The 26,164-nt window shown below is 41.9% G+C and overlaps 1 pseudogene; it reads right to left on the reverse strand.

The window, feature by feature from the left end:
* Positions 1 to 18,171: 18,171 nt before the first annotated feature.
* LOC112133008 (small ribosomal subunit protein uS12-like) lies at positions 18,172 to 25,895 on the reverse strand (annotated as a pseudogene).
* Between the last annotated feature and the right edge of the window lie 269 nt (positions 25,896 to 26,164).

The following is a 26,164-nucleotide window of genomic DNA, read 5'->3' on the forward strand; positions in this document are numbered from 1 at the left end:
AGCGGCTTTAAGAAGAGTTTTTATTAAGGAGGCATTAATGATGGAGGACTCTTGTGTAGTGAGGAAATTTCTTTCTGCCCATTTAACAGCATGGTGGTGCAGGATATGGAAGGCATATTTAGAGTCAGTATAAATATTGATGCATAGTCTCTGCAAGAGTGAGGGCCTGAGTTAAGGCAATGTGAAGGGCAGCAATAAGGTATGGCGGTAGCCTAGGAATAGTCATTGAAGCAGATAATTTAGTTAAAATGCCTCAACCTAATAAGGGAGCTGGGCAGGTGGGGATAACTAAAAAGGAGTACATAAAACAATGTTGCACCAGTTGGCAGCAGAGTTGGGGAGTTTTAAGAGGTTTAGAAGCCTGGCCATCAATACCCACAACAGTTATGGAGGACAAGGAAACAAGCCCTTGAAAAGAAGGTAATGTGGAGTGGGTAGCCTCCGTATTGATTAAGAAGGGGACAGACTGACTCTCCACTGTGGGAGTTACCCAAAACTCGGCATCCGTGATGGTCCAGGGGGCCTCTGAGACAATCAGGCAGCATCAGTCTTCAGCTGCTAAGCCGAGAAGATCTGGGAAGGAGTCAGTCAGAGAGCCTTGGGCCAGAGCTCTAGGGGCTCTGGGAGTGGCTGCTGGGCAAGTTGGACAGTCCAATTTCCAGGGGGGTCCCACACAGATGGGACATGGCTTAGGAGGAATCATGGGCTGCAGGCATTCCTTGGCCCAGTGGCCAGATTTTTGGAACTTGAAAAAAGATCCTGGGGGACGAGGTCCTGGAGGAATGCCTGGCCACTGAGGTTTAGGCATTTTGAAGTTCTTGTGGGCTGGAGATGTGGATGGGATTTCTCTCACAGTGGAGGCAAGTAATTGCAACTCTTTTCTATTATTGTACACCTTGAAGGTGAGGTTAATTAAGTCCTGTTGTGGGGTTTGAGGGCCGGAATCTAATTTTTGGAGCTTTTTCTAATGTCGGGAGTGGATTGGGTAATAAAATGCATACTGAGAATAAGATGGCCTTCTGGCCCCTCTGGGTCTAGGGATGTAAAGTGTCTAAGAGCTGTTGCCAAACGGGCCATGAACTGGGCTGGGTTTTTATATTTGATGGAAAAGAGCCTAAATGCTAACTGATTTGGGAAAGGTCTGATAGAGAAAAAGGAGCATTAACCATGACTATGCCTTTAGCTCCATCCACCTCTTTAAGAGGAAATTGTTGGGCAGGTGGGGGAGGGCTAGTCGCTGAATGAAACTGTAAGCCAGACCAGGTGTGAGAAGGGGAGGTTACAGAAAGATTATAGAGTGGAAGAGCGAAGGCTGAGGAAGAATTGGGACCTGGCTCAGCCTGGCAAGGAGCAGCCTGGGGTGGAGGGGAGAGGTCAGATGTGTTCATAGAAAAGGAGGATTCAAATGACTCAGAGCTTGGGGTGGAGACTGAAGGAACAGAGAGGAGAGAAAGAAGAAAGATTTGGAATGAGTCGCACTGGGAGCAAAGATTAGGAAGGGACCGATATGTAAAAGAATGCCTAGATATCAGGCACCTCCGACCATTTGCCCAGTTTACAACAAGAATTATCTAGATCTTGTAGGATGGAGAAATTGAAAGTGCTGTTTTCTGGCTATTGGGAACCATTATTGAGTTTGTATTGGGGTCAAGTGATGTTGCAGAAGAAAATAAGTCAATTAGGTTTTAGGTCAGGTGTGAGCTGAAGAGGTTTTAAGTTCTTGAGAACACAGGCTGAGGGAGAAGGGGAAATGGAGGCTGGAAAGTTGCCCATAGTGAAGGAGGTAAGTTTAATGAGAAAGGTAGAGACACAGAGAAGGTGGGTGAGTGGCCTGGGCTGCAATGTGGGTGAGCAGCCAAAGCAGGCATCCCTGCAATTGACTTGCCACCAAGGGAATGTGGGTGAATGACCAAGGCAGGCATTCCTGCAGTTATCAGACACCAATGGAGTGTGGGTGAATAATCAGGCAGGCGTCCCTGCAGTGATTAAACACCAAGGGAAGACTGTCTTCCTGAGTCCGTGACCAGCGCCGGAGTTTTGGGTCCACGGATAAAATGTGTCTCCTTTATTTCTACTAGAGAAGAAAAAAGAACTGGAATTGGAAGGACAGGGAGATTCAAGAGTAGTGAGAGAGGCTGGAGAAGAGAGTGAAGAGACCGCTTACTGATTTGAAATTGGTGAGATGTTCCTTGGGCTCATTGGTCTGAGGACCTGAGGTCATAGGTGGATCTCCTCAAGGAGTGAGGGCGAGGACAGGGGACTGGTCTCCTGAAGGAGTCCTCCTGTCCCAGGTTTTGGCACCAAATGTCATGCGTGTCCATGTGAAGAGACCACCAAACAGACTTTGTGTGAGCAACAAGGCTGTTTATTTCACCTGGGTACAGGCAGGCTGCGCCCAAAAAAGGAGTCAGCAAAGGGTGGTGGGATTATCATTAGTTCTTATAAGTTTGGGATAGGCATACAAAGTACATTCTCAAGGATGGGGATAATATCACAAAGTACCTTCTTAACAGCAGGGGAGAATATCATATCAGTTAGGGTAGGGCAGGAACAAATCACAATGATGGAATGTCATCAATTAAAGTTATTTTCACTTCTTTTGTGGATCTTCAGTTGCTTCAGGCCATCTGGATGTATACTTGCAGGTCACAGGGAATATGATGGCTTAGCTTGGGGTCAGAGGCCTGACAGGCAGACTCTCCCAGACACACTGGTATCATACTGTTATCACTTCCCCTTTAACTTTTTTCCCCCCCAGATATGGAGAATCTGTCTGTAGTTGGTAAGGGAGGTTGATAGGAAACGTCTGCTCATACTGCTCAAGAATGTTGTCATGATCCTTTGTGTTACTCTAAGGAGCTAAATTTCAAAAGACAAAGCTAAAAAGAGTTTCCATTTTTTCCTCTCTTTTCTGCTATTACATATCTTTCCTAAGCCAATTAATACCTATTGGCTTAGGTGTCTTAGTAGAGTGAAGAAAATGCTGGGAAACAAAAAACTCCTCTTTCAGAAATATTGTCTTGTCTGCATACAAAGGACTTTATTATTTATTTATTTAAATACAGTAAGAAATTTGAATTCAAGGTGGACTGGAATCACCCCTCACCCTCCCTTGGCTGACTGGGATGTATTTTCTTTTTTTTCTTTTTTATTATACTTTAAGCTCTAGGGTACATGTTCACAATGTGCAGGTTTGTTACATATGTATACATGTGCCATGTTGGTTTGCTGCACCCATTAACTCGTCATTTACATTAGGTATTTCTCCTAATGCTATGCCTCTCCCATTCCCCCACCCCATGACAGGCCCCAGTGTGTGATGCTTCCAGCCCTGTGTCCAAGTGTTCTCATTGTTCAACTCCCACCTATGAGTGAGAAGATGCCATGTTTGGTTTTCTGTCCTTGTGATAGTTTGCTCACAATGATGGTTTCCAGCTTCATCCATGTCCCTACAAAGGACATGAACTCATCCTTTTTTATGGCTGCATAGTATTCCGTGGTGTGTATGTGCCACATTTTCTTAATCCAGTCTATCATTGATGGACATTTGGGTCGGTTCCAAGTCTTTGCTATTGTGAATAGTGCCGCAATAAACATACGTGTGCATGTGTCTTTATAGTAGCACGATTTATAATCCTTTGGGTATATACCCAGTAATGGTATGGCTGGGTCAAATGGTATTTCTAGTTCTAGATCCTTGAGGAATTGCCACACTGTCTTCCAGAATGGTTGAACTAGTTTACACTCTCACCAACAGTGTAAAAGCATTCCTATTTCTCCACATCCTCTCCAGCATCTGTTGTTTCCTGACTTTTTAATGATTGCCATTCTAACTGGTGTGAGATGGTATCTCTTTGTGGTTTTGGCTTGCATTTCTCTGATGGCCAGTGATGATGAGCATTTTTTCATGTGTCTTTTGGCTGCATAAATGTCTTCTTTTGAGAAGTGTCTGTTGATATCCTTTGCCCACTTTTTGATGGGGTTGTTTGATTTTTTTCCTGTAAATTTGTTTAAGTTCTTTGTAGATTCTGGATATTAGCCCTTTGTCAGATGGGTAGATTGCAAAAGTTTTCTCTATTGGGACATATTTTCTATGTGGATAATACACATGGGAAGCCAAATAATAATTAGAAACTTGCTATCAAAGTAAGTAGAGTCAAATGGATTATGTCAATCACTATCATGGTCTAAAATGCCTTCTTCTACTGCTGGAGAAAGACCTTTCAGAGACCGAGAGTTACACTCACTTAGGTACCTAGCATCTGAATGGAGATACATTCTTGATGTCCATCTCTCACTTTCCTTGGCTCCATAGTGCTCACCTATCTTTCAGTTGTCCCACTGCTCTTTCCTTGGCTCTCAGATTGGCCATCAGGCTTTCTCCAAGCAGAGCACAATAAAGTTGGTTAACCATTAATTTAATATAAGTTGTATATCTATTCCAGGCCAGTTTCTGAGAGGCTGCACCCAATGTGGCTTGGCTAAACTTAAATGTGCCCCAATCACCTGAGCCTAGCATTTCTGGGCAACTTCATGCATTCTTGTTTTGTTTTGAAATGAAAATACATGCAAAAAAACAAAAAAACAAAAAAACACCAAAACCAAAAACAAAAAACCCCAGCAAAAACACATGCATGCACACAAAAAGTACAGAACAAAAAAGTCCACTCATAATTTTTTTTTTAATAAAGAAAGGTTTAATTGGCTCATGGTTCTGCAGGCTGTACAGGAAGCATAGTCCTGGCATCTGCTTCTGGTGAAGGCCTCTGAAAGGCAAAGATGGAGCAGGCATGTCATATGGTGGGAATGAGAACAAGAGGTAGGGGTGGGTGCCTTTAAACAACCAGATCTCATGAGACCTCATTCACTATCATAAGGACAGCACCAAGCCATGAGAGAGCTGCCTCCATGACCCAAACATCTCCCACTAGACCCCACCTCCAACATCGGGGTTACATTTCAACATGAGATTTGAATGAGTACCAAATATCCATACTATATTATTCCACCTCTTGTTTCCCCAAAATCTCATCCCCTTCTCATATTGCAGAATACAATCATGCCTTCCAAATAGTCCCCCAAAGTCTTAACTCATTTCAGCATTAACTCAAAAGTCCCAAGTTAGAGTCCAAAGTCTCATCTGAGACTCATCTGCTTCTGCCTATAAGCCTGTAAAATCAAAACAAGTTATTTACTTCCAAGATACAAAGAGGGTACAAGTATAGGGTGAACATTCTCATTACAAAAAGGAGAAATTGGCCAAAAGAAAGGGGCTACAGGCCCCATGCAAGTCTGAAACCCAGGAGAGGGCAGTCATTAAATCTTAAATCTCCAAAATAGTCTCCTTTGATGCCTTCTATATCCTGCAACCAGGGCACACTGGTACAAGGGTTGGGCTCCCAGGGTCTTGGGAAGCTCCACTTCTGTGACTTTGTAGGATGCAGCCCCTGCAGTTGCTGTCACAGGTCGGGCTTGAGTGCCTGTGGCTTTTCCAGGCTTAGGATGCAAGCTGCTGGTGGCTTTATCATTCTAGGGAGTCTGGAGGATAGCAGCCCCTTTCCCACAGCTCCGCTAGGCAGTGCTCTGGTAGGGACTCTGTGTGGGGCTTACAACCCCACATTTCCCCTCTGCACTGCCCTGGTAGGGGTTCTCTATCAGGGCTCCACTCCTGCAGCAAGCTTCTGCCTGGGCACCCAGGGTTTCTCATACATCCTCTGAGATCTAGATAAGGCTGCCAAGTCTCCTTCACTCTGTGCACCTACAAGCTTAACACTACTTGGAAGCCTCCAAGGCCTATGATTTGTGCCCTCCAGAGTGGAGGCCTGAGCAGTATCTGGGCCCCTTGGAGCTGCAGCTGGAGCTGGAGCAGCAGGGAGGCAGGTATGCAGGTACCAGTGTCCCCAGGCTGCTCAGAACAGTGAGGCCCTGGGCCTCACCCACTAAACAATTCTTTTCTCTTAGGCCTCTAGGCCTATGATGGGAGGGGCTGCTGCAGAGATCTCTGAAATGCCTTCAAGGTCTTTTTCCCATTGTCTTGGCTATCAGCACTTGCCTCCTTTTTAGTTATGCAAATCTCTCTAGCAAGTAGTTGCCCTGCAGCCTACTTGAATTCCTCTCCTGATAATGCTTTTTCTTTCTCTGTCACATGGCCAGACTGAAAATTTTCTGGACTTTTATGTTCTGCTTCCCCTTTAAATAAAACTTCCAACCTTAAGTTATTTATTTGCTCCTGCATCTGAATGTAGGTCATTAGAAACAGCCAGGCTAACTCTTGAACACTTTGATGGTTAGAAATTTCGGGCTGGGTGTGGTGGCTTATGCCTGTGATCCCAGCACTTTGGGAGGCCAAGGTGGGTGGATCATGAGGTCAGGAGTTCGAGACCAGCCTGGCCAACATGGTGAAACTCCGTCTCTACTAAAAATACAAAAATTAGCCAGGCGTGGAGTGCATGCCTGTAATCCCAGCTACTCAGGAGGCTGAGGCAGGAGAATCACTTGAATCTGGGAGGCAGAGGTTGCAGTGAGCCAAGATTGTGCTATTGCACTCCAGCCTGGGTGATGGGGTGAGACTCTGTCTCCAAAACAAAACAAAAAAAAAACAAAGAAATTTCATCCACCAGATACCCTAGGTTATCACTCTCAAGTTCAAACTTCCACAGTTCTCTAGGACATGGACACAATACAGCCAAGCTTTTTGCTAAGGTACAACAAGGGTTTCCTTTACGCCAGCTTCCAGTAAGTTCCTCACTTTCATCTGAGACCTGGTCAGACTGGACTTCATTGTCCAAGTTACTTATCAGTATTTTGGTTGCAATCATTTTACCCGTCTCTAAGATGTTCCAAACGTTCCCTCATCTTCTTGTCTTCTTCTGAGCTCTCTGAACTCTACAAACCTCTGCCTGTTACCCAGTTCCAAAGTCATTTTCACATTTTCAGGTATCTTTATAGCAATACCCCACTTCTCAGTACCAATTTTCTGTATTTGGCTGTTCTTGCATTGCTATGAAGAAATACCTGAGACTGGGTGATTTATAAAGAAAACAGGTTTACAGCTGGGCATGGTGGCTCCCACCTGTAATCCCAGCACTTTGGGAGGCCGAGGTGGGTAGATCACCTGAGGTCAGGGGTTCGAGACCAGCCTGGCCAACATGGCGAAACCCCATCTCTACTAAAAATACAAAAATTAGCTGGGCATGGTGGCACGTGCCTGTAGTCCCAGCTACTCAGGAGGCTGAAGCAGGAGAATTGCTTGAACCTGGGAGGCGGAGGTTGCAGTGAGCCAAGATTGTGCCACTGCACTCCAGCCTGGGTGACACAGTGAGACTCTGTCTCAAAAAAAAAAAAAAAAAAAAAGAAAGAAGTTTAATTGGCTCACGGACATGAAGCATGGTGCCAGTATCTGCCTCTGGTGAGGGTTTCAGGAAGCTTACATTCATGATGGAAGGTGAAGGGGGAGCAGGTGTCTCACATGGTAGGAGCAGAAGCCTTTACTAACTCTTGACCTCTTCCCTCAACCCAGTATTTCTAATCCCATTTTTAAGAGGCAACTAGTTTCCTGTCTTTCCAGAGACATTTCTCTCTGTCTCTCTCTCTCTTTCATACACACACACACACAGACACACACACACACACACAGTAGTATATTCTGTCCATTGCTCTTTCTGCTTTTTTTTACTTAACTATGTATCTATCCATTATATTTTGAGTGCCTCACTTTCAGTTCTTATGTTCCCACCATATCCATCATTATTGAACAGAATTGTTGCTTCTAACTTTCTCTTTGGCCCTCTATTCATCATTACACTAATCTTCAGAGGAAGTTACCTTCTTCCTTATCTGAAGTCAGAATTGTTTGAGGAAAAACCATTATAGAATTATTAGGTATAAATCACTATAGAATAATTATGTATATACCATTAACAGACCACTCAAAAAGCTTCCAGCAAACTTTAACAATACCACAAGCATGTGATTATTTGTAAATCATTTTCTTATGATGAACAAAGAAAAAAGGAACTCAGATATTTTGAAAATAGAAAGATCCATATTTGTACCATATTTTTATTTCTGCACCTATAATCTATGACCATGTATAGCACACTAATGTATTTTAATTTGCTATGACTACAAATAAGACTGTCCTAAGCTCTAAAAATCGTTGTTTAAGTAGCTTATCCTTTATATTTAAATTGTTTCTACTCCAATAGTATGATTTTTCTTGTAAACTTGTATATATCAGGATGGAAGGCCTTTTAAAAAAAGAGAGACATTTTTAAGAAATGCACTACACTTCATAGTGTAGAAAGAAGGTGATATGATTTGGCTGTGTCCCCACCCAAATCTCATCTTGAATTCCCATATGTTTTCGGAGAGACCTGGTTGGGGGAAACTGAACCATGGGGCAAGTCTTTCCCATGCTGTTCTCGTGATAGTGAATAAGTCTCACGAGATCTGATGGTTTTAAAAAGAGGCATTCCCCTGTACAAGCTCTCATTTTTTGCCTGCTGCCATCCACTTAAGATGCGACTTTCTCCGCCTTGCTTTCATTCATGATTGTGAGGCTTTCTTTTGTAAATTGCTCAGTCTTGGGTATGTCTTTATTAGCAGCATGAAAAAGGACTAACACAAAAGGAGATCTAATAGTCTGAAAATAACCCTCTAATTCCTAATTTTTTTTTTTTTTTTTGGGACAGAGCCTTGCTCTGTCACCAGGCTGGAGTGCAGTGGCGTGATCTTGGCTCACTGCAACCTCTGCCTTTGGAGTTCAAGCAATTCTCCTGCCTCAGCCTCCCGAATAGCTGGGAGTACAGGCATGTGCCACCGTGCCTAGCTAATTTTCGTGTTTTTAGTAGAGACAGGTTTCACCGTGTTAGCCAGGATGGTCTTGATCTCTTGACTTCATGATCTGCCCTCTTCGCCTTCCCAAAGTGCTTGGATTACAGGTGTGAGCCACTGCACCCGGCCTAATTCCTAATTTCTTATGCATGGAGACGTCATGGGACAAAAGTGCTCCTCCAGGAGGGCTGTCTAGAATGGTCATGTTTGGGAAAACTCAGGAAATATTTTCCCCTGTGATCTCATGCCACAACAATCATTAACACAGAAGACATATATGACCAAATATGTGTATGGGGGTTTTTCCCACCACCAAGTATACAGTCACTTCTGCAGCAGACACCAACTTAATGTTCTCTAATTTTATTACAACACTATCTACCTGAATCTAATGTCAGATCCCATAGGTTTGGGGCTCAGACCCCAAAACTACCCTCACCTTCAGACACCAGTTGCAAGTCTGAGCCTCTAGAACTTCTGATCAACTGGCTTCAAGCTGGGGTTCCCATGATCCTTTCTTTGGATCTCAATAATTTGCTAGGATAGCTCATGGAACTCAGGGAAACACTTATGTTTACCAGTTTATTATAAAGAATATTGCAAAGGAGGCAGATGAAGAAATGTATAGTGTGAAGTATTGGGGAAGGGGCGTGGAGCTGCCATGTCTTTTCTTGGTGTACCACCCTCCATGAACCTACACATGTTCAGCTCTCTGGAAGCTCTCTAACTCTGTCCTTTTGGGTTTTTATGGCAACTTCATTGTATAGGCATGATTGACAACCATGCAGAAATGTGATTGGACAAAAAGCATATGATTTAAACTCAGCAAGGCCTGTCTGTTCAGATTCTTCTTGGCCTCTCTCTGTAGCATTCCTTCCTCCAGAGTATGGGGCAGGACTGTCTCTGAAGTGAGAATCTTTTAGCCCATAGTCAGATTAGAGTCCTGCTGTAGGCAAGTAAAAGGAGGACAGGAGAAGGTGAGAGGGAGAAATTCTGTTTCCTGAGACCTGCTCCTGAGGCCTAAAGTGCCCCAACATTATAACAAAGGACTGTAGCAAGGGCAATGGGAGGTATAAGCTAGGAACTGCGAATTAAAAAAAAAAAAAAAAATATATATATATATATATGTATATAATCACAGGTTGCCACATCTCTTTGCTGGCCAAGAGAACCCACTGCTGTGTGGGTCCTTGGCTTCTTTCTTCAGGACTTGGTGAAAAAGCTAGCCCTTAAAGATATTGTGCTGCTTCTGAAAACCTATGCAGATTCTGCAGGAGAGGGCCTTATTCTTGAAAGCTTTATGTTTAAGATTTGATTTTAGTATTACCTCATCTTTTACGTCCTGCATGATCCTCTGCTTCTTTCCAAACTTGGCCTTTAGAGTCAGAAAGACCTGGATTCAGCTGCCAGTTCTGCCTCTTATAACTGTATCAACTTAGACACGTGACTCAACTTCTCGATGCCTTGCTTTCAACTCCCATGATGATGGGAATAATGATATCTACCTTATAGAAATTTCATGAGGATGAAATGATATGCTGTACGTAAAATAATTAACACAGAGTAGATGCTTCGTGTTTGTTAGTTATTCATTCAATGAATAACGATGTGTCAGAAACATACTTCAGGAGAAGGCTAAACATTGATGTATTAACAAAAGTTAATCAACAAAGGTGGATGGAAGGGCCCTGTGATTAGGGAGAAGATTATTATTGCAAACAGAGGGAACAGCATGTGCAAAATTATAGAGTAACAGTGAGCATGTTGTGTTCTAGAAATAGAAAGAGGATTAAGATGACTGGACCAAGAAATGCAAGATGGGGAATGGCCAGGGATGAAGCTGGAGACCATGCAGGAATTTATAGGCCAAGCTAAGGTATTCTAATTTCATATTAAAAGCAATGGGGTCACCATTACTATGCCTATTCTTCAAATGGAGAAATGGACTCAATGAAGGTAAATATTTTCCTAGTGCCAAACAACTTTTGAGTGACATAGCATTGAAGGGTTTTAGATAAAAAGTGACATGATCCAATTTTCCTTTAGGAATATCATTAGGACAACAGAATGGAGTATATGTGAGGCTGGGAGGCAAGGAAGCTGCTGAAGCAACGTACAAGAAAGAAAATGAGATTGAGAGCCTTAGGAATTAGCATGGCAGGACTTGGTGAATATGGGGAATGGTGGGAGTCAGAAAATCAAAAGTTCTCCTTCTTCCCTATGGAGTTTGGCAGTCCTGGTGCCTTCATTGGTGACATGACCATCAATGTCCCAGGCTTCAGGGACATGGCATGTGGACTGATAGATTCAAAGCAAAAGCAGGGGGTGAGAAGGACAAGGTGAGGAGAGGGAAAGATGAAGCCATAGCCATGCTATGCTGAGTCAAGCAAGTGGTGGAAGAGAAGAGAGCAATAAAGTGAAATCTCAACATATGCAACAATCTTCCCTTGCTGATTAGGGGATGGATAAGCTATTTACAAGGTGTCTGTGTACTTTTTTCTTTTTTTTTTTTTAAACTATAAAGTAGTGGTAAAAGCCTATCCAGGCCATAAAAGAGGCTAAAGAGAAGTCATTTAGTCTTGTTGCTCTGAATCTATGACTTGGGAGGTTACATTTTTGTTTGTATCTGATCTTGGCCAGGTCCCTTTCTTTCATTGTTCTCACTTTTCTTATCCCTGTAATAAGGCTACATCATCTAAGTCTGTTTTGAGTGCCTATTGTATATCATACATTTTATGTGTATTGTCTCATTCATTCCACAACAACCTTGCAAGGAAGTTATCTCAATTTTACAAATTAGGAAACTGAAATTTAGAAAGGTTAGATGGTTTTAATATTTATAATTTTTTTTTTTTTGAGATGGAGTCTCACTCTGTCTCCCAGACTAGAGTGCAGTGGCACAGTCTTGGCTCACTGCAACCTCCGCCTCATGGTTTCAAGCAATTCTCCTGTCTCAGCCTCCTGAGTGGCTGAGATTACAGGCGTGTGCCACCATGCCCAGCTAATTTTTGTATTTTTAGTAGAGACGGGTTTCACCATGTTGGCAAGGGTAGTCTCAAACTCCTGACCTCAGGTGATCTCCCTGCCTCAGCCTCCCAAAGTGCTGGATTACAGGTGTGAGCCACCGTGCCCAGCAAATATTTATAATTATATCAGAAGAAGATTTGTTATTGTATTGGGGCTGGAGAAAACATTTCTATGCAAAATTAGAGCTTGTGAGCTTTTAGGAAAATAATTACAGATTACTCTCTATAAAATTCCTGTAGGTTGAAAGACACTTAAAGACAGTTAAAAGGCAGGTGGCAGGCTGAAAGAAACTATCTGCCTGGTGTATAACAATATACAGAATATACAAAGAGAACTCACAAATCAATAAGAAAAATTGCAATGACCTAAGAGGAAAAAGTGAGCAAAAACTATGAACAGATATTTCATAGAAATGGAAGTCTAAATGATCAAAAAAACATAAAAAGATGTTCAACATCTCTAGTAGTCAGGAGAAATTTTTATCTTTAATATTTTTCCAAAATATTGAAACATTTAAATTTAGTTAATCAAATTTTTTGTTTCCGAGAACTGTAATTGATTCTTTCTCACAGCAATCTCTTCTGTTTTAATAAGTGTGATATTCTCTTGGGATAATAAATTATATACTTTAAAAATTATCTTTCATTTCCTGTATTAATCCTATTTTCTCAGAGGTTAATTCAGTGAAATAAAATGATACCACACAATGAAATAATTTGGTTTTATTTCAATGTTTGGTAGTTTTCTATTGTTTGTTACTACTTGTAAAAGAGGCCTAGATTGGCTGATGTGTCTCTGAAGACACTTGATCTCTTGGCAGTGACTATGACTTCCCATCACAGGACCGAGCAATGGTGACTGAAGGAAGGGGAGGGCCAGGAGTACTGAGTGTGGCCAAATGAGCTCTGTTCTTCAGGGCATCTGGGAACTGGTTTTCTGCATGTGGGAGCTCCCTGTCCCTCAAGCTAGTTGTCAGTTATAGGGGTTATTGCCTAAATGCTGTAGTCCCAGAGCTCACACTGGGAGTCTTACTCAACAGAATATTAATTTTATTTGGCTATTTTAAAGTGGATTCATGGCTTTACCCCAGGGCTGAGGCCAAGTCAGCGGTTCTGAGAGTTGCAAGCTGATGCAGTTATTCCCCAGACCCTTCATTACATGTTGGCTGCCTCTTAGACTCAGTTTCCTGCTAGCCCCAGCTACTTTGAATCAGAATTTAGTCCTATTCTTCAGTAGGAAAGTTTATAGGGTTTCTTCTAGCTGGATTAAATCTTCTAGAAATTCCATACTCTTCTAGTCTATTGGTACCTTTCATGTTATGGATTTATTTGTATTGCCATATTTCTTTCACCATGTCCTTATGATTTTGGGAGGGAAGAGAGGTGAGTGAGGAGTTTAGTTAGCCATCTTAAAGAAATCCAAATAATTATTTGAGTTCATTGGTGGTAAGTGCTTTGAAGGATAAATACAATATAGTGTGAAAGGGTATACTGGAGGTACCTATCCTAATTTGGAGGAGTTTAGGGAAAAGCCTTCCCTGGAGATATATTTTAAAAGTTAGACTTTTACTCAGAAGCAGGAAAATAGGCTAGATGCCCTTTAGAGATTTCATTCATATTTATGATTCATTGGTTTCCCAAGTTTGTGTTCAATTTTTAAAAGAATTTTTTTAAAAGTGAAGTAGAAATAGAGGAAAAGAATACATTTCCTCTCAAAACAGGGATACTTAAAAACCTGAAATTGCAATGGCCTGAGCTCAGCATTTCAGCTAGCTCCTCTGTCATCACCTCATTGGACTTGCTCTACCCAACCTAAATGAGCTCCTCAAAGGGGTAGAGCTTTTACTGGAGACTGGAAGACTTTTCTTTTCTTGAGATGTCTCATTTTGTCACCCAGGCTACAGTACAGTGGTGCAATTATGAATCATTGCTCACTGTAGCCTCGACCTCCTGGGCCCAAGTGATCAAGTGTTCTTCCTACCTTAGCCTCCCGAGTAGCTGGGATTACAGGCATGTGCCACCATGCTTGCCTAATTTTTAAATTATTTTTTGTAGAGACAGGGTCTCTCTATGTTGCCCAGGCTGATCTTGAACTCCTGAGCTCAACCCATCCTCCCCCCTCCGCCTCCCAAAATGCTACAATTATGGGCATGAGCTACTGTGCCAGGCCTTGGAAGACTTTTCAAGGGATTATCTTTCCTTGGGGAAGAAAAGCTAATTTCTTGACTTGGCAATACTTATCTCTTTTCTTTAACTCTAATTTCATGGAGGAAAAAAAGCTGCTATGGAAATTAATAGAATACAAAAAGCTAAATTGATCTTTTGTATACAATTTAGAGTAAGTTGAATTTATATTACTTTTTTGGTTATAATTAGTAATTATTTTACTATCATGATTATACCTTGACCATCAGCATTAGGATCAGAACTATTATTACTCGCATAATCTTGTTAATAGGATAAACTAATGGCTCGATATAATGGGATCAAAGAAGAGATTCTTCTTGTCATACCTACGTGTGAGTTTTAGGAACTTGTATTAAGAAGAGGTTCTCTAGAATACAAAAACTTGAATGAATGTTCTAATAGTTTCCAAGTTAAGATCACCCTAACAGTCATTTAATGTATACCTCCCTTACCTAGTGAAGAATCCCCAAGTATGAACATAAAATTTCATAAAATCTACTTAAAATGCATCGGACGCATAGATTTGGTTATTCTATGGATCAAATTCTACCTCCTGTGTACAGAGCAATGTTCACCACAGTATTAAAATTATAGTCATTTTGTGTCTGGAATTGGTGGGTTCTTGGTCTCACTGACTTTAAGAATGAAGCTGCGGACCCTTGTGGTGACTGTTACGGTTCTTAAAGATGGTGTGTCCGGAGTTTCTTCCTTCTGGTGGGTTCACAGTCTCACTAGCTTCAGGAGTGAAGCTGAAGACCTTCGCGGTGAGTATTACAGCTCTTAAAGGCGGCACGTCTGGAGCTGTTCATCCCTTCCGGTGGGTTTGTGGTCTCGCTGGCTTCAGGAGTGAAGCTGCAGACCTTTGCAGTGCGTGTTACAGCTCTTAAGGCGGCACGTCTGGAGTTGTTCACTCCTCCTGTCCGGAGTTGTTCATTCTTCCCAGTGGGTTTGTGGTCTTGCTGGCCTCAGGAGTGAAGCTGCAGACCTTCGTGGTGAGTGTTACAGCTCATAAAGGCAGTGTGGACCCAAATAGTGAGCAGCACCAAGATTTATTGCAAAGAGCGAAAGAACAAACCTTCCACACTCTGGAAGGGGACCCGAGTGGGTTGCTGCTGCTGGCTCAGGCAGCCTGCTTTTATTCCCTTATCTGACCCCACCCACATCCTGCTGATTGGCCCATTTTACAGAGAGCTGCTTGGTTCATTTTACAGAGAGCTGATTGGCCCATTTTGACAGGGTGCTGATTGGTGTGTTTACAACCCCTGAGCTAGACACAGAGTGCTGATTGGTGTATTTACAATCCTCTAGCTAGACGTTCTCCAAGTCGTCACTAGACTAGCTAGACACAGAGCACTGATTGGTGCATTTACAAACCTTTAGCTAGACACAGAGTGCTAATTGGTGCATTTATAATCCTCCAGCTAGACATAAAAGTTCTCTAAGTCCCCGCCAGATTAGCTAGACACAGAGCACTGATTGGTGCATTTACAAACCTTTAGCTAGACACAGAGTGCTGATTGGTGCATCTACAATCCCTGAGCTAGACACAGAGTGCTGATTGGTGCATTTACAATCCTCTAGCAAGACATAAAAGTTCTCCAAGTCCTCACCAGATTAGCTAGATACAGAGTGCTGATTGGTGCATCCACAAACCCTGAGCTAGACACAGAGTGCTGATTGGTGCATATACAATATTACAGCTAGACATAAAAGTTCTCCAAGTCCCCACCAGACTCAGGAGCCCAGCTGGCTTTGCCTAGTGGATCCCACGCTGCGGACACAGGCAGAGCTGCCCGCCAGTCCTGCACCATGTGCCTGCACTCCTCAGCCCTTGGGCAGTTGATGGGACCGGGCACCATGGAGCAGGCAGCAGCACCTGTCTGGGAGGCTTGGGCCACACGGGGGAGGCTCGGGCATGGCAGGCTGTAGGTCCCAAGCCCCGCCCCGCAGGGAGGCAGCTGAGGCCTGGCGAGAATTCGAGCATGGCACCGGCAGGCCAGCACTGCTGGGGGACCCAGCGCACCCTCTGCAGCTGCTGGCCTGGTGCTAAGCCTCTCACTGCCCAGGGCCAGCAGTGCTGGCTGGCCGCTCTGAGTGCGGGACCTCCCAAGCTCGTGCCCACCCAGATTTCGCACTGGCTGGCAAGCACCGTGCACAGCCCCGGTTCCCACACACACCTTCCGTCAACACCTCCCCGCAAGCAGAGGGAGCCAGCTCCGGCCTTGGCCAGCCCAGAGAGGGGCTCCCACAGTGCAGCAGTGGGCTGAAGGGCTCCTCAAGCACAGCCAGAATGGACACTGAGGCCTGAGGAGGTGCTGAGAGCGAGCTGCTAGCACGTTGTCACCTCTCAATTTGTCATATGATTAGCCATAAATTAACTGGTATTACCAATACTTCAGTTGAAAAGTGTGTTATTTTAGGCTGGGTGTGGTGACTCTTGCTTGTAAACCCAGCACTTTGGTAGGCTGAGGCAGGATTGTTTGAGCCCAGGAATTCAGGACCAGCCTGGGCAACATAGTGAGACCCCCATCTCTACAAATAATAATTAAAAAATTAGCCAGGCATGCTGGCTCACACCTGTAGTCCTAAGCTACTCAGGAGGCTGAGGTAGGAGGATTGCTTGAGCCCGGGAGGTTGAAGCTGCAGTGAGCTGTGATTATGCCACTGCACTCTAGCCTGGGCAACAGAGTGAGACCCTGTCTCAAAATAAAAAAAAAGTGATCTCAGACTTGTCTCTGAAAGAACAATTGGGAAGAAACTACCATCAGAGTGAACAGGCAACCTACAAAATGGGAGAAAATTTTCGCAACCTACTCATCTGACAAAGGGCTAATATCCAGAATCTACAATGAACTCCAACAAATTTACAAGAAAAAAAACCAAACAACCCCATCAAAAAGTGGGCGAAGGACATGAACGGACACTTCTCAAAAGAAGACATTTATGCAGCCAAAAAACACATGAAAAAATGCTCACCATCACTGGCCATCAGAGAAATGCAAATCAAAACCACAATGAGATACCATCTCACACCAGTTAGAATGGCAATCATTAAAAAGTCAGGAAACAACAGGTGCTGGAGAGGATGTGGAGAAATAGGAACACTTTTACACTGTTGGTGGGATTGTAAACTAGTTCAACCCTTGTGGAAGTCAGTGTGGCGATTCCTCAGGGATCTAGAACTAGAAATTCCATTCGACCCAGCCGTCCCATTACTGGGTATATACCCAAAGGACTATAAATCATGCTGCTATAAAGACACATGCACACGTATGTTTATTGCCGCATTATTCACAATAGCAAAGACTTGGAACCAACCCAAATGTCCAACAATGATAGACTGGATTAAGAAAATGTGGCACATATACACCATGGAATACTATGCAGCCATAAAAAATGATGAGTTCATGTCCTTTGTAGGGACATGGATGAAATTGGAAATCATCATTCTCAGTAAACTATCGCAAGAACAAAAAACCAAACACCGCATATTCTCACTCATAGGTGGGAATTGAACAATGAGAACACATGGACACAGGAAGGGGAACATCACACTTTGGGGACTGTTGTGGGGTGGGGGGAGGGGGGAGGGATAGCATTGAGAGATATACCTAATGCTAGATGACGAGTTGGTGGGTGCAGCGCACCAGCATGGCACATGTATACATATGTAACTTACCTGCACATTGCGCACACGTACCATAAAACCTAAAGTATAATAATAATAATAATAATAACAAAAGAAAAAAAAAAAGAGTTTGTTATTTTAGAGTAACAATAGAAGGAATGTATTAGCTACTTGCTATTTCTCCTATTTCTCTTACTCTCTATGTCCAAGGAAAATTACATTCCCAAGAAGCAATATACCTGGATTTTGCAATCTCAACTCCCCCACAGAAATTGCTTCTTAGAGATATGACTTAGTAAGTTGCCCTCTCAATCTTTATGGAAGTTCACTCTTTGAAGGTCTTTTTGCCCAAGACAAAGGTAAAATCCTGTTTGTATTCTAACATCTCTTAGGGAAAGATTTCTTTTGGTATTTAGTTAAATAAATTTCTCTCTCTAATATACTGTCTTTTTAGCGTATGAAAATTTATTGCTACCATTTTTGCATCATCAAACCTTATGATTTTGGCCTTTCCTTCTTGTTTTTGCATCAGACCAAGAGAAGCATCAGCTACTTTGACAACCTTAAAGCAAAATCCAGGAATGTCATCAACAGCATGATTTTTGCAACCAAATCTAGCAACCAGAACTTTATCATTTTCCTCAGTAAAGTTTAAGCAACTGTCATTGCATATGAGAGCTGTGATTTTATTGCATTTCTTGGTTAGCTGGACCCTGATACACTTCTTGCTGGCAGCATTTGGCTATTTGGGTTCAACCTCTACTTTTTCTAGCACAATTCCCTTTGCATGTGAAGTGCCTTCAAAGGGGTTTGCCTTAGGCCGGGTGTGATGGCTCACAACTGTGATTACAGAATCCCAGCACTTTGGGAGGCCAAGGTGGGAGGATCACTTGAGCCCAGGACTTTGAGACCAGCCTGGGCAACACAGTGAGGTCCTAAAACAGTGAGTCTGTTAAAAAAAATTTTTTTTTAATTAGCTGGATGTGGTGGCATGCACCTGTGGTTCCAGCTACTCAGGAGGCTGAGGTGGGAGGATCGCTTGAGTCTGGGAGGTCGAGGTTGCAGTGAGCTGTGATTGTTACACTGCATTCCAGTGTGGGTGACAGAGCAAGACCATTTTCCCCCCAAAAAAACTTGGTGGCAGCTTGCCTTCAAAAATATACCCAAATGGGTCTTAAACTGTTTATTATGCCTCTTCTGGTTGCGTTCGTGGCTAGAGAGCTTCCTGGCAGTGTAAAGACCGCAACACAGGCTGGGTGTGGTGGCTCATACCTGTAATTCCAGCACTTTGAGAGGCTGAGGCGGGTGGATCACGAGGTCAGCAGTTCGAGACCAGCCTGGGCAATATGGTGAAACCCTGTCTCTACTAAAAAAATACAAAACTTAGCCAGACGTTGTGGCACACGCCTGTAGTCCCAGCTACTTGGGAGGCTGAGGCAGAAGAATCACTTGAACCTGGGAGGTGGAGGTTGCAGTGAGCTGAGATTGTGCCACTGCACTCCAGCCTGGGTAAAAGAGGGAGACTCTGTTTCAAAAAAAAAAGAAAAAAAAAGACTGCAACACTTGCCCATCTTGCTGGTGCCACAGGCCCGAGTGAAAGAGCTAATATACTTTTATTGAAAATTGTGGTAAAATACACATAACATTTATCATTTTAACCATTTTTACATGTACAGTTCCATAGTGTTAAGTATATTCACATTGTTGTACAGAACTTTTCATCGTACAAAACAGAAATTCTACTGCCTATTGTGATGCTTAATTTTATATGTTAACTTGGCTGGGCCACAGTCCCCAGATATTTGGTCAAACATTATTCTAAATGTTTCTGTGAGGGTGTTTTTGGATGAGATTTACATTTATAAATACACTGCCATGGGATTTTTAAATTTTAAAAAAGAGATTTACATATTTAAATTAATGGACTTTGAGAAGAGCAGACTGCCCTCCATAATGTGAGTGGGCCTTATCCAATCAGCCAAAGGTCTGAAAAGAACAAGACTGCCTCCCTCAAACAATAGGGGATTCTGCCAGCAGACAGCCTTGTACTGCAACATGGGCTTTTCTCTGGGTCTCCAGCCTGGTGGCCTTTGAACTTGAATTGCAACATTGGCCCTTGCCTGAGTTTCCAACCTGCCAACCTACCCTGCACATTTTGGACTTGCCACTCTTCATAATCACCTGAGCCAGTTCCTTAAAATAAACTTTCTTTGTGTGTATGTGTGTGTGTGCACACGTGTGTGTGTGCGCGCATACATATATTCACATCCTATTGGTTCTGTTTCCCTGGAGAACCCTGATTTATACAACCATTAAACAACAACTCTCCCATTTCCCTGTTTGCCCCTCCAACTCCCCAGCCCCTTGCAGCCATCATTCTACTTTGTTTGTTTGTTTTTTATTTATTTATTTATTTATTTATTTTGAGACAGAGTCTGGAGTGCAGGCTGGAGTGCAGTGACACGATCTCTCCTCACTGTAACCTCTGCCTCCCGGGTTGAAGCAATTCCCCTGCCTCAGCCTCTGGAATGGCTGCAACTACAGGCGTGTGCCACCACAACTGGCTCTTTTTTGTGTATTTTTAGTAGAGACGAGGTTTCACCACGTTGGCCAGGCTTGTCTCGAACTCCTGACCTCAGGTGATCCACTTGCCTCGGCCTCCCAAAGTGTTGGGATTACAGGCGTGAGCCACTGCACCCAGCTTGCTTGATTTTAGAGATGGAGTCCTGCTCTGTTGCCTAGGTTGGAGTACAGTGGCACAATCATAACTCACTGTAACCTCAAACACCTGGGCTTGAGCAATCCTCCTGCCTCAGCCTCCTGAGTAGCTGGAACTACAGGTGTGAGTCACCATGCCCAGCTAATTTTTAAATTTTTCTGTAAAGACATGGTTTTACTATGTTGCCCAGGCTGGTCTCAAACTCCTGGCTTCAAGTGATCCTCCTGTTTCAGCCTCCCAGAGTGCTGGGATTACAGGTCGGAGCCACTATTCCTGGCCTCTACATTCTGTTTCTATGAGTTTTACTACTTTAGATACTTCATTCATATAAGTGAAATCATATTTTACTTGTCTTTTTGTTACTGGCTCATTTCACTTAAGGTAATATTCTCAAGGTTTCTTCACGTCGTAGCATGTGTCAGAATTTGCTTTCTTTGTAAGGCTGAATAATATTCCATTGTATGTATATACCACTTTGTATTTATCCATCCACTCATTAAAGGACACAAATTGCTTCCACTTTTTGGCTGTTGTGAACAATGCTGCTATAAATACGCATGTACAAGTATCTCTTCAAGACCTTGTTTTCCATTTTTTAAATCTGTATCCAGAAGTGGAATTGCTGGATCATATACTAATTCTATTTTTAATTTTTTAAAAAGCTGCCATACTGTTTTCCATATGGCTGCACCATTTTCCATTTCTACCAAGTGTACGTGGGTTTCAGTTTCTTCACATTCTCAATAATTTTCTGTTTGTTTTTTTTTTAATTTTACAGTTGCCATCCTAATGGGTGTGAAGTGATATCTCTTTGTGCTTTTGATTTACAGTTTTGTAATGATTACTTATATTGCGCATTTTTTCATATGCTTGTTGCCCATTTCTATGTCATCTTTGGAGAAATGTCTATTCATGTGCCCATTTTTACTTCAGGTTGTTTCAGTTTTTTTTGTTGTTGAGTTGTATTTCATTACATATTCTGGATATTAACTCCTTTTCAGATATATGAGTTGATGTATCTTCTCTAATTTTGTAGGTTGTCTTTTCACTCTGTTAATTGTGTCATTTGATGTGTAGAAAGTTTTAATTTCGATGTAGTCCAGTTTATCTATTTTTCCTTTTGTTGCCTATGTTTTGGTGTCATATCCAAGAAATCATTGCCAAATCCAATGCCATGAAGGTTTTTCCCTACTAAGAGTTGTATAGTTTTAGGTTTTATGTTTATGTCTTTGACCGATTTTGAGTTAATTTTTTATACTGCATAAAGTAAGTGTTATAGACTAAATTGTGCACCTTCTTCAGTTCATATGTTGAAACTGTAACCTACAATGTGACTACATTTGGAGATAAAGCCCTTAAGGGGCAATTAAGGTTAAATGAGGTCATAAGAGTGAAGCCCTAATCTAATAGGACTGGTGTCCTTATAAGAAACGGAGGAGACACCAGAGATCTTTCTCCCTCTTACATGTGCATGCAGAGGAAAGGCCATGTAAGGACTCAGTGAAAAGGTGGTCATACACAAGCCAGAAAGAAAGGCCTTCCCAGAAACTAACTCTGCTGCCACCTTGATCTTGGACCTACAACATCTAGAACTATGAGAAAATAAATCTCTATTGTTTAAGACACTCAGTCTGCGATATTTTGTTATGGCAGCCCAAGTAGCCTAATACAGTAAGTGTCCACCTTCATTATTTTGCATGTGTATATCTGGTTTCCTCAACATCATTTTTTGAGAAAAGACTGTCCTTTTGCCATTGAATAGTGTTGGCACCCCTGTTGAAAATCATTTGACCATATGTGTGAAGGTTTATTTCTGTACTGTATTCTATTTCATTGGTCTGTATGCCTATCTTTATGCCAGTCCTAAACTGTTTTGATTACTGTAACTTTATAATATGTTTTGAAATCAGGAAGTATGAGCCCTTCAACTATGCTCTTATTCAAAATTGTTTCATCTATTTAGGGTCTTTGGGAGTCTATATGAATTTCAGAATGAATTTTTCTATTTCTGCAAAAAAGGCTGTTAGGATTTTGATAGGAATTGCATTAACTCTGTAGATTGCTTTGGGTAGTATGGACATCTTTACAATATTAAGTCTTCTAATTCATGAACATGGGATGTCTTTTATTTATGTTTTCTTTCAGAAATATTCTGTAGTTTTCAGTGTATAAGTCTGTTGCCTCCTCGGTTAAGACTATTGTAAATGGCATTATTTTCTTAATTTCCTTGTGGATTTTTCATTGTTAAGTGTATAGAAACACAACTGATATTTGTATGTTGATATTTGTATGTTGAAAATAATTTATGTAAATTATTTTCTTAATTTCCTTGTGGATTTTTCATTGTTAAGTGTATAGAAACACAACTGATATTTGTATGTTGATTTAGTATCCTTCAACTTTGCTGAATTCATTTATTAGTTCTAACAGTGTGTGTGTGTGTGTGTGTGTGTGTGTGTGTGTGTGTAATCTTTAGGGTTTTTGTTTGTTTTTTGAGATGGAATCTCGTTCTGTTGCCCAGGCTGGAGTGCAGTGGCGCCATCTTGGCTCACCACAAACTCTGCCTGCCAAGTTCAAGTGATTCTCCTGCCTCAACCTCTTGAGTAGCTGAAACTACAGGCCTGTGCCACCACACCTGGCTAATTTTTGTATTTTTAATAGAGACGGGGTATTGCCAGATTGGCCAGCTGGTCTCAAACTCCTGATCTCAAGTGATCCACCCGCCTTAGCCTCCCAAAATGCTGGGATTACAGGCAGGAGCCACCGTGCCTGGCCTTCTTTAGGGCTTTCTACACAGGAGATCATGCCATCTGTGAACAGAGATAATTTTTACTTCTTTTCCAATTTGGATGCCTTTTCTTTCTTTTTCTTGCCTGATTGCTTCAGCTGAGATTTCCAGGATTATGTTGAATAGAAGTGGCAAAAGTGGGCATCCTTGTCTTGTTCCTGACCTTAGAGGAAAAGCTTTCAGTCTTTCATCGTTGATTATGATTTAGCCGTGGGCTTTTCATGTATGATTTTTAAGAGATTCCTCAGAAAGTTATCTTTCTTTAAAAAATGATCAGCTTAATAAAGTTGGAAAATTAAAGAAAGTAATAAAATATGTTTTAACTTAATCATTCCACAGAGTGGTTCCTGCTTCTTAGAAAGTTAAGATGTGCTATAAGAAGTCTCATTTCTAGATATTTTAAGATTAAGAGGAATAATACCCCAAATGTGCTGGTTTATTATTTTCTGGTAATGTTCTTTTTCTTGAGTTGGGTGTTGATTATTTGGATGTGCTTACTTTGTGAAACTCATCTAAGCTGTACCTATATGATTCATGAACCTTCTAATATTTATGTTATACTACAAAAATATGCTAACAAACTTATTTTGATATAAGGACAAAAGATTTATGCATTTTATTAATGATTATTGTCAAAACTGAAAGTGATATTTCCAACAATAATAATCCTGCAGGAACCCAAAATAATCTTCCACGGGGGTCATTGTGTTTGTGTGTGTGTGTGTGTGTGTGTGTTGGGGGCAATAATAGTGGTAGAGCCCATCCTCGAAAATATGTTGTTAAGACTTGATATAGACATAATTTAGCCTGAATCTACATGATATCAAAAAATTATTTAGAAGTAAAAATTTTGTGGCCGGGAGCAGTGGCTCATGCCTATCATCCCAGGACCTGGGGAGGCTGAGGCAGAAAGATTGCTTGAGCCCAGGAGTTCAAGACCAGACAGGGCCAAAAGTGAGACTTTGTCTTTACAGTATATAAAAAATATTAAAAATAAGCCAAGTGTGGTGGCATATGCTATTCATGAGGCTAAGGTGGGAGCCCAGGAGTTAGAGGCAGCAGTGAGTTATGATCATGCTGCTGCACTCCAGCCTGGGCAACAAAGTAAGACTCCATCTCTTAAAAAGAAAAACAAAAGTGAAAAATTCTGTCAAGAAGTTACTGTGCCCTGAAGTGCTAAATGACTAGAGTTGCCAGTTCTGTAGCTTATAATTTGTATACAAGCAATCTTATTCATAAAATGTGTACAGATCGTTATAAATGTCACCAAATCATTTTGAGTGGTAAACATTTTTAAATTCTGAGGGAATTCATAATATAAAGCAGCCGGTACAAACTGGCAGGCCAAATCAGGCCTGCAGACATATTCAATTTGGCCTATACATTTGTTGGCCCACACAGTGTTTTTTGTTTCTGTTTTTTTTGTTTTTTAATTCTCGTTGTCAACTTATTAAATAGAGCGGTTTCATGTAAAAATCATGATTCCTAACATTTTTGGAAAAATTTGCTGACCTGGCAAGACTGAGCCTCCATTCCCACATGGCAACAGTTGGCTGGAGCTGGGGAGCAGCTGCTGGTGCTATCCAGTTCTCCTCAGTCCCCACCCCATTCTGAGACTGGAGTGCTTGTGAACACCGAGGCAGTGGACCTCCCGGTCTCTCCAGGAACCTCTTCTAACTTCCCACTGTGGCCAGCAGAAGGCAGGGCTCAGGGTGGGCTCTTCGTAGGTGCTTGATTGTTCCCTGATTCTGATTCTTCAGACTTCTTTGCTTTCTTCCTTTGTTGAAAAGGAGATGGTAAGACTATGGCCTTCAATAAATGAAATGCCACAAAAGGAAAATGATTTCGACAATTCAGAGAGAAGGGAATGCCTTAAAAGAAAATATTAACACAAATATAATTTTTTACTATGTAATTTAGCTTTGAATTCTTTCTCTTATGTGAGGAAAACTGAAGAAAACGGCACCCAAGAAATAAGCCCTCTGTTTAATACAAGAAGGAAGCAGGGGGCAAAAGGTTAGTCAGCTGTATTACAGTGGTCGAATTCTTGAGTTAATATAAATAGAAATAGATACAGAAAATGAGGACCATATGGTGGGCTAGGCCACAGCCACTGTGCGTGTGTGTGTGTGTGTGTGTGTGTGTGCACGCGCGCGCACCCGGCCACCCACTGAGAAAACTATTCAACTTAAAGTATCCCAAGATATTAACTCCCCCCTTTTAATTACTGAAGCAAAGTATAATAGTCAATCCTTATTAAAGTTGGATTTCAATATTTCTACCATTCCTATTAAGAATAATGCTCATTTTAAAAGTGTAAGAAATACAGAAATTACCAAGAAGAAAGGGAAAATACACCCAAGGCCCACTACCTAATACAAACTATTCTTAAAATTTGTTGCACACCATTCCAGAAACCTCTGCATATAAACCTCTCTACTTAGAGGTGTTTCTGATCAGCTTAGAAGGGTCTCCAGGGATGGTGGAAGATAGCAGCCTGAACTGAGTTGGAATCAGTTCTCCACTCTCCTAGAACAGTTTTTGATCCTTTTTATTCTTTGAACTATGTGTCTGTAAGTGAGCTCTGACTTACCAGAGTTGGAGAACCCAAGAGACGTTGAAGAGAGGTGGAAGAGATAATGTATACTCATTGAATAAATCAGCAAGAAATGAGGAGAAGAGAAGGAAAGGAGCAGCATCCACAAAAGCCATCCAAGAGGGAGAAAAAAGAGCAAAGTATGATCCACCAGTGGGGCTTCTGTGATGCAGACAGGGCTGACTTACTATCAGGCACAGTGCTGAGGGGCTAGAAAAGTGTTTTAATTTCTTTAACATCAGAAGAAAAATAAATGAGCCTTTAGGTCAAGAAAAAAGGTTGTTTTTTGTTTGTTTGTTTTTGAGACAGAGTCTTGCTCTGTTGCCCAGGCTGGAGTGCAGTGGCACGATCTTGGCTCACCATAACCTGTGCCTCCCAGGTTCAA

This window comes from Pongo abelii, chromosome 3, assembly GCF_028885655.2.
Source record: "Pongo abelii isolate AG06213 chromosome 3, NHGRI_mPonAbe1-v2.0_pri, whole genome shotgun sequence".
Classification (NCBI taxonomy): domain Eukaryota; kingdom Metazoa; phylum Chordata; class Mammalia; order Primates; family Hominidae; genus Pongo; species Pongo abelii.